General features: G+C 44.5%; 1 long non-coding RNA gene across 1 annotated transcript; it reads right to left on the bottom strand.

Annotated features, from left to right (window-relative positions):
* Positions 1–4885: 4885 nt before the first annotated feature.
* LOC115437271 (uncharacterized) lies at positions 4886–6911 on the bottom strand. Its single transcript, XR_003937928.1, has 3 exons — positions 6851–6911; positions 6464–6769; positions 4886–4940 (listed from the first exon to the last, which is right to left on the bottom strand). It is a non-coding gene; the product is annotated as an uncharacterized LOC115437271 (long non-coding RNA).
* Between the last annotated feature and the right edge of the window lie 5607 nt (positions 6912–12518).

Consider the following 12518-nt stretch of genomic DNA (forward strand, 5'->3'; position numbering starts at 1 on the left):
TATTTCCTCCTGCACCAGGAAGACTTAGTTACAGATCTAACAGAGATGCAACCATGTGGTAAGCCAGATTTCCATTCTAATCTTGTAGAGTCCGCACACCAAGTAGTGTCCGTACACCACATTCTAAATATGTGGGTCTAATTTTATTGTTTCTGCCAATATACGGAATTTTTCAGCACGCATGCTTTGGACACGACATCTATGCAATAAACAATGCATGATTATCCTGAGTGCTGAAACATTTGTATATCTTTGTAGGCATTACATATGGAGGCTATTAGGCTGGAGTGTCCGTACACCCAATAATTTCTGATTTGACAGGGGCAAGCCTGCGAAATTTTTAGTAGACATCATAATACAAAAATATTTTGGACTTCAAAAGAGAAATATCAGACAAATAAAATGGCCTGTCTGATTTTTTAATAGAGCATTATTATTTTTTATCTATATGTGCACCCTTTCTGGTACCCTGGATTGTGATCAGGCCGTCAGCAGACTAGGGATGTCCCGATCCGATCTACAGATCGGTATCGGCTGCTGATCTGGCATTTTTTAGAAGATCAGATTGGATTTAGTCACAAGATCGGGCCGATCTGGGCTCGGTTCGGGGAGGGGGACACACAAACATCCTGCCCCCTCAAATTAAAGTTTCCTAAGGCAGGGAAAAGCTCCACAACAGTGGAATGCTAGAGGACTTAGTAAAGCCTGTATAAGTCTGGTTTTTTTTTTAAACCTGTGGGGCTTTTGTGGAATTATTTGACCTGACCCAGCCTGCCCCGCAAATAAACTGCAATTCTTTTGACCTGCCCCAACACGACCCACGAGTAATCCACTTCACATCACTAACGCACAGCACCGAACGCACCCCCATATAATACCTGTATGGACCTGTCCATAGACACACTACAGCTAATAAAGTTAATACAAGTCAAAGGTGTAGAACTTGTTTTAGTTCAGGCTCCACATTCAGCCCAACTGTGATCTACAGTAAAATAACAGAATAATTACCTAGAAATAAAGACTCCAAATTTAAATCCAAATTTCATTCCAAAAAGTCTGTATCGGATCAGTATTGGGAAAACTAATCCCAAAAAAAAATCAGATCGGAAGCAAAAAAGTCCAGATGGGGACATCACTAGAGCAGGCGGATCGTCACTGTTCAGGCTGACATTCTGCCGTTGTTCACAGCTCTTCATGTGGTGGGTCTCAGCTGATTCCACCAGTGGATGAAGTGGATGTAGTGATCCAGGACTGGTGGGGTCCTGTGGTCGACATGTATGGGGACCATTCACAACACTGAGTAAAGACATAAAAAACAGAAAATTTACTGTTCCATCAGCAGACGTGGACTGAATGAAATGGACCTGGGGTCAACATTAGAAAGTCAACCTGGGTTGGTCACAGTCTGAAACAAAGATTTACAGGACAGTGAACGCACCATCACTATCATGTCACAGAGCTGAAGAAGAAGGAAGTGAGTCAGAAAAAACCCACATGTACGAGGAGACGGAGACACTGAGGAGGAGGAGCTGATCTGATCCTGAACTACACAAGACACAACAACTGATCTATTCAACACAGTTCAATCTACAAACCAGGAACATTCCCTTTATTCAACATGCTGGACCTGGATTACTGGATGGTTTATGGGTTGATTCTAACCATTACAACACGTATGTTTGGTTCTGTACCAGTCACATTTAAACAGCTTTGAAACAGGATTCACTGATTGACTTCATTCCAGGTTGAATTAACAGAACTCTGTCTTTTCCAGGTGTCGACTGTGAAGAACTGAGTCCAGTCAAGAATGAAGAGTCCAGTTTAGAAGGAAACTCTGTTACTCTCATATATAAATACTCGAAAACAGTGACAATCAATGATTATTTCTTCTGGTATCGACAGTATCCAGGAAAACCACCTGAGTTTCTCATCCTTCACCTTGGAACACAAAATGCATCAAACCATAGACTGTTTGTGGAAGCACATGGAGAAAAGGTCCAAGTGCAGATCTCCTCTGCTGCAGTGTCAGACTCTGCTGTGTACTACTGTGCTGTGAGGCCCACAGTGACAGGAAACAGCAAAACTCTGAACAAAAACCTCTGGAGCAAAGACAACACAGTACTACACAACATCCACTAGAGGGACTCACACACTGTTCACCTTCAGAGGAAAACACAACAATGAAGACGAATGAAGGCGTTTATTGGTTCAGCTGTGCAACTGTTGATCTGATCCAAATATCAGCTGGACTCACACTGAACCACTGGGACTCTAAAAATGGGATGTTTCTTGCTGAACTGTCATTGTGTTTGTCTCCGGCTTCATTCGGCTCCGCCTCATGAAGACCTGGAACAAACATGGCAGCAGACATGTCCAGTTCAGACTCCTGTGTGTGACTCAGTCTGAAGTCCAATGGATCCATTGAGGACAGATGTGAACGTACCTTACAGTAGAAGAAGAAGAAGAGGGAAATGACACATATGAGCAGAGCCAGGACGATGAGCACCACCGTGATGGTCAGATGTGACTGAGAGTCTGAAGAAACACAAAAGAAACAACCTGTAAAACAACGCCCATGGAACATGTGTTTGAAGACAATGAAGAAATACCGAAGGAAGGAAGGAAGGAAGGAAGGACAAGTTACCAAAGAAGGAAGACCAGAGCAAAGGGAACGACTCCAGAAGAAGAACACTCTAGTCCACACCTGGGCAGATTTTCACTAGAACTATCAGAGAGGATCAAACAACAGCAGAGGACAAGCTCCATGACAACCAGGACGGATTTGACCACAACAGGTCAGGTGTTGATCAAAGAGCACCCAGCGGATCATGGTGGAACAGTCTGTAGAGTGGAACCTGCCTGGATTAGTCAACTTCAACCACTGTCAAAAAGCATTTGATAGCATAAACCGGTCCAACACTCTGGAAACTCATGAGACACTACGGAATACCAGAGAAACTAGTCAACGTTGAGAAGGCCATGGACCAGGGAACCAACTGCACAGAAAGGACAACTGTCACAACCTGTCCAAGTGCAGACAGGAGGACCACAAGAATTCTGTTCATCCTGGAAAATGATTGGATCTGGATTTTTATTTGTGTTTGCAATTGCCTCTGGAAATGTTTCTAGTCAAGAAAATACATTTTGTTGTATATGCACAATATGAATGTAAGAAACTAAACTGTTAATCAAAAAAAAAAAAAGGAAACCAATTGGTCCTTCATTATTAAGTGAAATACTTTATTTCCTCTTGTGTATTTATAATTGCTCTTTAATGAAGCAAAAATAAGTTTTGTCTGATTACTCGATTAATCAAAGGAATTTTCAGTAGAATACTCGAATACTAAAATATACGATAGCTGCAGCCCTAGTAATCACTGCCCCCACAGGCCTGGACTGAAGGCACTAGGCATGATGGGTAATCACTGCCCCCACAGAACTGGACTGGAGGCGCTAGGCATGATGGGTAATCACTACCTCCACAGGCCTGGACTGAAGGCACTAGGCATGATGGGTAATCACTGCCCCCACAGGACTGGACTGGAGGCCCGTTACTGAGCTCAGATTAAAGGAGTGTTTGTTGGTTCAGCCCAGTCTCTGACAGGTTCAACTGGACCAGCTTTACCTGATCTCAGTTCTACCAACATGGTTCTGCTCACACCTGTTCACTCTGCTCACTGGGAATGTTGTGGAACATGGTCATGTGACTGTTACTGATGCATTGTGGGTGTTTTATGTGTGTTTGTTACCTCCTACAGTGAGATAGAGGGCGGGGCTCTGAGACGACGAGAAGCTGTGGTTATAAATGTCCACGTGATAAACACATGTGTAGTTCCCTCGGTGGGCGTGGCCCGCGGCAGACAACAGGAAGTGGGCAGAGTGATTGACAGCTGGCAGGGTGCGGTTCAGCGGCTCCTTGGTGTCTGAGATCAGCTGGAAGGAGCCTCCTGGGTACTGTAGTTGGATGGAGCATGTGACGGTGAAGTCGGAGCCCATGAGCAGTCGAAACCCCTGCTGGTAGACCTCAAAGACCCCGTCAGACAGGGAGATGTTGGGCTGAGGCAGCAGATCTGTCCACACACAGAGACATGATTGGACCAACCAGCACATACAAGCAGTCAGAGAATCCATCCTCCTCAGAGACACAGATGGATCTGATCCACAGGAGTCCACCGGAGTAGAGACACTGAGGACATGACTGGGGTTGGACAGATACAAGTCATACACAGTTTTAAGACACCGTTTGTGTCCATTTGTACCTGAACACACCACGTCCACACTAGAGGAGTGTTGATAGGAACCATCTAGTCCAACACACTCCATCAGTCCAGACGTCAGCTTTACACAAGGAATAGACACCAGCCACACACGTCTGCCTGTAGAACCATCTGTTCTGTCGACTGAAACAGCTGATCCACAGTCCAGATACTGACACACAGCAGATCCAGACTTCAGGTCCCAGTCTTCAATGGGGTCTCCCACTGGTCTCCACTGTCCCCCGTGTTGGATCTCCAAAGCACCAGCACAGCGGCTTGGCTGTCCCACCAACCTGACACCACCTGGATGTGAGCAGAGACACAAAGACATGAGTCAAACGAACACACTGTCATATGAAAGCCCCGCCCCCTTGGTACCTGTACAGGTGAGTCCAGCAGCTGCTCCAGGTGAGCAGGTCTTCCCAGCTGAGCTGGACCTTCTACAGTCCAGGACATCAGACTCATGTCCTTCACACTGGAGCTCACTGGTCCAGACTGGAGCCTCCCCCTCTCCATAGAGCCCCCTCTGGAGGAGCCCAGGAGCCCCACAGCCCAGCTCCCTACAGACCACCTGAGCATCGTTAAGGTCCAAATCCTCTTCACACACTGAAAACCAGGACTGGTTGGACCGGACCTCCAGTCTGCCTGAACACAGACTGGAACCATGGACCAGTCTGACAGAGTCTGTGGACCCACAACAACACACAGACATGTTTAAAGACACAAGAGCAGGAGGCCATGGTTCAGAGAGCAGGTCATCCAATAACCCAAGGGTTGGCGGTTTGAAAACCACTCTGTCCTAGTCTGTCCGTTGTGTCCTTGGGCAAGACACTTCACACACAGAATCCCAGTGGTCAGTGAATGCACCATAATGCAGTCTGTTTGATCAGTGACCTGTGCACTGGTTCATCTCAGACCACTGGAAACATGTGGCTCATGTCAAACATCTGTATTTAAGGAGAGGCTTTAGTGTCAGTGATGGGTTTGCATCACTTCATCAGGTATATATGTACCTTTGTTTAGTTTGTTTTATACTTCCTAGATCTGTAGTTTTGCACTTGGTTTTGGATTCATTTTGTGTTATCTTTGGATGGATTTGGTTTGGTTTGTCTGCTTTTTACAGTTAGTTGTGTATCTCTAACCATTAAGGCTGTTATTATTATTCAGAAGGGGACAGGAAGTAGAAGATTTTCTTCATCCTGCTCCTTTTCGAGCTTGAATGTGCACGTTTGTTCACCTGTTGATTATTGAATGTCTGCTGATGAAATGCACAACCATGAACAGAATAAATGAATGACTGAATGACTGAATGAATGGTGTCCTCAGAGTCCAGCAGACCCACATAGAGCTGGAAAAAGACCACATGGACCAACACAAAGTCCAGTTCAAACAGATGGACTCAGAGTCATGTGACCACATTTATGGACTCCATGTGTTTGATGTTGCAGTCCAATTGTCCAACATGTGGACCTGGTCTGACTGGGTTTGGTTTGACACAGCTCACATAAAACACACCTGAATGGACTCATGGATGAACTCTGACAGCATCAGGACCATCATCAGTAGAGATCACGGAGTAACTATGTAGAGACCTCACTGGTTGGAAGTGCTGAGAAATGCTGAGGCCAGGTGTAACAGAATGTAAGTTATACTAAATTAAAGCAGAAATCAAGTTTCCCCCATGGCCTAAATTGTTTTCCCCTGGGAGCTGAGGAAGCAGCAGGATTCTTCTCTAATCTACTCCAGCTGCAGACAAAACATCTTCCATGGTCAGGACAACAGCAGGAGTGGACTGATAAGAACTGGTACCAACGGAAGGACAGAATGGCCCACTGGTGTCTGTTATCTTGCACACACATTCCACAAATACATAGCACACATGCACCTTTCCTTGCCCCAAACCCCAAATCATGTCAGCTGTCTACCTTTTCCTTTTTTTTCACCCTATCCCCTGAATTCCTTTCAAATCCATTAAAAAATTCCAGCATGTGTCCACGTGTACTGTGTGAAAACTGTATGATGTCTTATATTTGTGCTTTGCATTATCTTGTTCTTCACTGCAAATTTCAAAGAAAAGGGTTCTTTGGTGGCACATCAGTTAGGAGCAGCGGCCCGATGTCCCTAATCCTCGATCTCAATTTCATTTGATGTACTCTGTACTGTCAAATGACAATAAAGGCAATTCTGATTCTGATCAGTAGACTTACCTCAACAGGTGAGGGACAGGGTGGAGCCAAAGGACCCAGGATCTGTTTTCACACAGTCCATCAGTGTAGCTGTAGACAGAAGACAGTAGGGGCTGATGGACCACACAGGATCAGATGGACCAGATCTTCTCCCAGACACCAAAGATCCACAGTCTAGTTGACGACATATGACATCTGCTGCCTTCAGGGTCCAGGGGTCAGAGGAATAATAATCATAATCCATGTCTCTCCATTCTCCATGATATTTCATCTGCACTGTACCATTACAGCGACTGGCTCCTCCCACCAGTCTGACATCATCAGGATCTGATCAAATACAAGTGACAGATAAATGAGCTCAAAGTGAGTGAACTGATGTCAGCTGGTGTCAGTCAAAGCTCCACCCACCTGTGCAGGTAAGGTCCACAGCTGTTCCAGATGAGCAGGTCTGTGACCCTGAGCTTCCACAGTCCAGCAGAGCAGACTCATGGCCTTCACACTGGAACGTCTGCACCACAGGAGCCTCTGCTGCTCCAGAGAGCGCCCCCTGGAGGAGCCCAGGAGCCCCACAGCCCAGCTCCCTACAGACCACCTGGGCACCATGAAGGTCCAAGTGTCCTTCACACACTGAGGACCAGGACCTGGACTGGTTAGACCGGACCTCCAGTCTGCCTGAACACACACTGGACCCATGGACCAGTTTGACAGAGTCTGTGGACACAGATGGAAGAAGATTGGAATAAAACTAGAGTCTGAAGCAAGGTTATTATTGTAAACGAAAACTAACGAATTGACGAAAACTAGAATTGTAAAAACATTTTCATTAACTGAAATAAATAAAAACTATAATTAAAAGAAAAAAAAAACAACTGACTGAAACTGTATTGTGTGTTTACAAAACTAACAAACAGATAAAAATTATGGATAAAATTCCCTTCGTTTTCATCTTTGTCAATGTCAGATTGATATAAAATCAATTTATTTCGCTCTATCAGTTTTAGCTAGCTGCACCATACGACACTTGACGGTCCGTCACTTGTGGTTTCCAGTCGTCTTCTGATCCCCACTCTACCTGGAAACATGGAGACTAAACTTGGGAGAAAGCAGCAGAGTCCTGTCTGGGATTTATTTGAATACGAAGGAGAAGAAGAGAAAAGATACGACAAAACTAAAATTAATACTAAAACTAAACTAAAACTAAGAATTTTGAAAAAAATGAAAACTAATTAAAACTAGTAAACCTGCTCTAAAAATGAATTAAACCTAACTGAACTATAGAAAAAAAGTAAAAAACTAAATAAAACTAAACTAGAATGAAAAATCCAAAACTATTAGAACCTTGGTCTGAAGTGGACTCTAAGGGACTCTCGTGGACTGGAGTAGACCAGGGTCTCAGGGTTTGGACTATATAGTGGATTTTACTGGACTGTAGTGGACTGGAGTAGACCAGGGTCTGGGGCTTGGACTATATAGTGGATGTTACTGGACTGTAGTGGACTGGAGTAGACCAGGGTCTGGGGCTTGGACTATATAATGGATTCTACTGGACTGTAGTGGACTCACATTCATATGTGTTTGTTTCTTCTGTGTGACATGATGTTCAATCAGCTGTTTGTTTGTGGACATGGATATTATTGATTGATTGATTGATTGTATTGATCAGTTTGTGTGAGTTCACATTTGATCTGACCCTGACCTGAAATTAGACCTGGGTTTTGGAACATATTCACAGGTGTATGACACGTGTGTATGTCCTGTCCTAAACTATGCTGCAGGTATATGGGGGGGGGCAATGCCCATCTTTAGACGCTGTTCATAAGTTTGTCCCAGTTTTGGCAGTGCAGGGTGACATAGCTTGGGTTCCTGGTGCAATTAAAAGAAAATGTGAAATGGTTCAATTATGGGATCAAATTATTAATGTGCCAGATAATCGAAAAACCAAAAAAGTGTTTAGCTGGGGTAGGACAAGGTCCCCTTGGGCGGCAGAGGTCAGAGCTGTGTTTGCAGAAGTGCAACTTCAATATATATTTCACAACAACCTTTCATGTAGCATTAACAAGATCAGAGCTAACCTAATGTCTGCTTTAGACAAAGAATGGTGAATGGGATCCAGACTAAACCGAAGCTGCAGACATACAATACATTCAACTAAAAAACAGACAAAACAGAGTTTGATGTCAGTGTCAATTTGACCAGGAACCAAAGGTCCCTAATTGCTTAGTTGCGTACAGGAATCCTTCCCTTCACCTTAGAAACTGGGAGATTTACCTAAAGCCCAGAAAAAAACAGACTTTGTGGATTGTGTGATTTGGGGGAAGTGGAAAATGAATCCCATGTTCTTTTGTATTGTCCCCTATATGATGAACTGAGAGCCTCTGTGTTTGATGACATGTTTATCTGAAATCCTGATCTGTCCTGGACCACTGATGATGACAAGATGAAATGGTTGTTTAGCTCAAATGTATTTAAATTAGCATTATTTGTTTGTAAAGCCTGGAAAAAGCGGCAAATGTGTTTGTTTAAATAGGTCAATTCTTTGTTTTGTTCATATCCACTGGGCCTGTTATCTGGTATTTGATTTTGGGTTTGTATTGTTGGTGTCTTATAAGCCCATGGGAGGGCTGGGCATGTTTTGTGATGCAAGACACAATAATAAAAACATTCATTCATTCTTAGTTGAAGTCTTGGACTGACCAGGATCTGAGAGTCCACAGAGGCTGGAGCCCACAGTGACAGTGGAAGGGTTAGGGGTCAGTGTTAATGCTCTTACCTGAACAATTCAGCTCCAGGAATGAAGACAAATGTGTACGAGGTATAAAACAGTCCCTCAGTGCAGATTCAACACAGTCTGATCTGATCCACCAACTATCTATACGTGAACCTGTGAGTCTGCGTCTCACTGAAACTGCAGATCCACAGTCCAGTTCTGCACAAACTCTGTTTAATAACTTCCTGTACCAGTTAAATCCTTCCACTGGTTTCCAGTTTCCGTCCTGTCGTTTCATCTCCAGGTCACCATGACAACGACTGGCTCCTCCCACCAACCTGAAGTGGACAGACTCTGTAGAAATAAGACAGACCAGTCAGAGTCCAGTCCAGAACCACAACACCCCATCTGGACTACTTGGACTGGATTATTGACCACATAGGGCAGTGGTTTCCAGCCTTTTTTGGCTCCTGACCCCATTTTAACATCACAAATCTCTGCTAAAATTAATTTGTTTTTGATCCTGTAATAGTTTGCTATACTGTAACAAATAAATGTTAATTTTAGATGACATTTAGTCTGTATAATGTAAATTATTGTGGATGGAGGCAGTAAAGCCAGGTGTAGTTTACTGCACAAAGGGAGAATTGGACTTTCCTTGGTCAGAATATGTACAGTCAGTCCAGCTTAGATTTACAAGGAGGACAATTAATACTGAACAAACAAGAACTGAAACTATGAATTATGAAAGAGCTGCAGCATCTGAAACTGACCACAATGAACATTTGACAGAAACAGAACCACAGAGAAACAGAACCACAGTGCTGCAGTTTCAGCTTCAGTTTGTCATGTCTTTTATGGATTGGGATTGTTTCTCTCAACTCACCATGTATTTTTTATATTAACTTTTTATTTTGATCAATTACTAGAAATTTCAGGTGACCCCATTTGAATTCCAGGCAACCCCACGTGGGGTCCCGACCCCAAGGTTGAAAAACACTGACTTATGGTTTCCATGTGTGAACAGTGTTTTCAGTCCCACTGACATATTTTCTGTGTCCAAATGGTCTCAGTTCATCCCTCATTCATTCAGTCAGTGAACTGAATGGCTCAGTCTGCTCCTGTTTGTCAGTGTTTCCTTCACTTGTGGATCTTTAAAGCCACACATGTCCAAATGTCAGGAACAGCAGCTGAGCGTGCTCAGTGGAGCTTCTGGAAACCCATCATTCCTGAATCCTCTGCATTGGCTCCAGTTTGTTCAGATGAAAACCACCTGAACCAGGATGTTCAGCTTGAACCCATTTCCCATCCCTCCTTCATGCATTTCTTACCTGTTGAAGTGGTGTTGTTTTCAGACAGGAGCCCTGCAGGAAAAACACAAAGGACAGCCATGAAAACAGGACAATATTGGGATTAGAAATAAAACAGGACAACATGGTGCTGGTCTTCTTACAGTCGAGTGGACGCTGGTGTGACCTGCTGCTGCTCACCAACAATTTTATAGTGTTTTAAATGTTTTTTATGCCCGAAATGTACTGAGTGATTGTATGTATGTGGGAACCAACGACCATATCTCCTCTCAATAGCACGACAGTTGCTTTTCCTGCACTTTATTTTCAGAGGGCTAACACTAGCCTACCTACTGGATCACTTCACCCAGATTCGCTGATCCACCTGTCGCTGCTGCGAGTTCCATATCTGGTCTGCGATCACCCGGCTGTTCCTGCGGACATGTCACTGTCCCGTGTCAGGTCTCCGACAGTACCGTCATCTGTTCGCACCTCCACCTCTAGTGTTGCGCCACCACCCGGACGTCGCGCTTCTCCCTCAAAAGAGATACATCCATGGTGGGTCCCACAGGATTTTCCCATACAGCAGCTCCAACACAGTAAGGTACTTCTGGTCCGCTTCTCACGGCTGGGCTGTGGACCACCAAGCACTAGCCAGCCTAGCTAGGTCTGACGTGGAATTTTGCGTCAAAATTTTAACTTTAATCAATGCTGTCTAGGTTCCAAGTAAACTTGGTATCAATTTAATCTAAGATCTACAAAATACTGAGAACTCACACGTAGAGTCAAGGAGGAGCTGAAACCATCAGTCTTCAGAGCCGAACAGGTGTTGATTTGAAGAACACAAATGAAACACGTTGATAGAAATCCCAGGTTTCTACTGACTCTGAGGAGAATCCTTGCATCTCCAGCTTTTATACGTTTTCGGCTTGGTGGTATCTCTGCCCCAAGCCCTTCCCCTTACTTTATATCATTTGGGTGTTTTCCACTGTTAAGTTCTAATATCTGTTTTTAATCAGTGTCCAGGTGTTTGTTCACAGGTTAAAAAAGAATTCTGGCTGGGCAGCTCCTCCCACATCCTGTTTCCAGCCTCCAGGTTTCGCCGTCTCAGCTGTTACCCTGTTTTATTTTTACTGCTTGGATACATAGATACATAGATTACATGGTCAAGTGTACATGTGGCATTTCAAACATGTAGTAATCGAAGCACTTCCATAGTTCAACCATCCACCTATGTACTGTCTCTTATCTGTGCCCACCCGGTGCTTTCCCATACCCCGGTATCTCCCTAGTCTTCCAACCTTGACCTAGGGAGGCTCGGTGTTTTCTCTGTGTCAGCATTTGGATTAAACAGTTTGACACTTCGACATTCAGACTCAACAGGTCCGCTAACACTGCCACCAAGCATGACAACACCACTGTCAGCTTCGGTCTCCTCAACATCCGCTCCCTCACGAGCAAAGGACATCCGATTCAGGACCTCCTCACCGACTGTAAGTTCCACTTCCCGTGTCTTACTGAAACCTGGCAACAGACCAATGATCTTTCGCAGCTAAACAAATCGCTCCTCCCGGCTTTATTAACATCTGCTGTCCCCATGGCAACGGTCAGTGAGGAGGTCTCATGATAATTCACCGCAAGAAGTGGAAGGTCCTACCTGTGTCTGTGCCTGCCTTCAGCTCCTTTGAATGGAATGTGTTCATGCTGCCTGGACCCACTCCATCAACTGTCTCAACTGTTTACACCCCCCCCCAACCCCCCTCCCAAGCACCACAGTGACTTTTTAAATGGTTTTACCACTTTATTCACCCACCTACTGTATCTACACTTTCACCTAATACAATACTGCCAGGGAACTTAAATGCCCACATGGACAATAGAAACTTACCCCCCACCAAAGACTTCTCTTCCTGTTTGGACAGTTATAGATTTCATCAAGCCATAGACTTTCCAACACATAAGAAAGAAAGGACATACCCTGGATCTAGTCTGCTGTCTCCTGTAATGGAAATGGTCTCCAGGAATAGGACCTGGTACCCGAGTCGAGTTGAGCCGAGCTGAGTCGAGCCGGTTCCACGTA

This window comes from Sphaeramia orbicularis, chromosome 17, assembly GCF_902148855.1.
Source record: "Sphaeramia orbicularis chromosome 17, fSphaOr1.1, whole genome shotgun sequence".
Lineage (NCBI taxonomy): Eukaryota > Metazoa > Chordata > Actinopteri > Kurtiformes > Apogonidae > Sphaeramia > Sphaeramia orbicularis.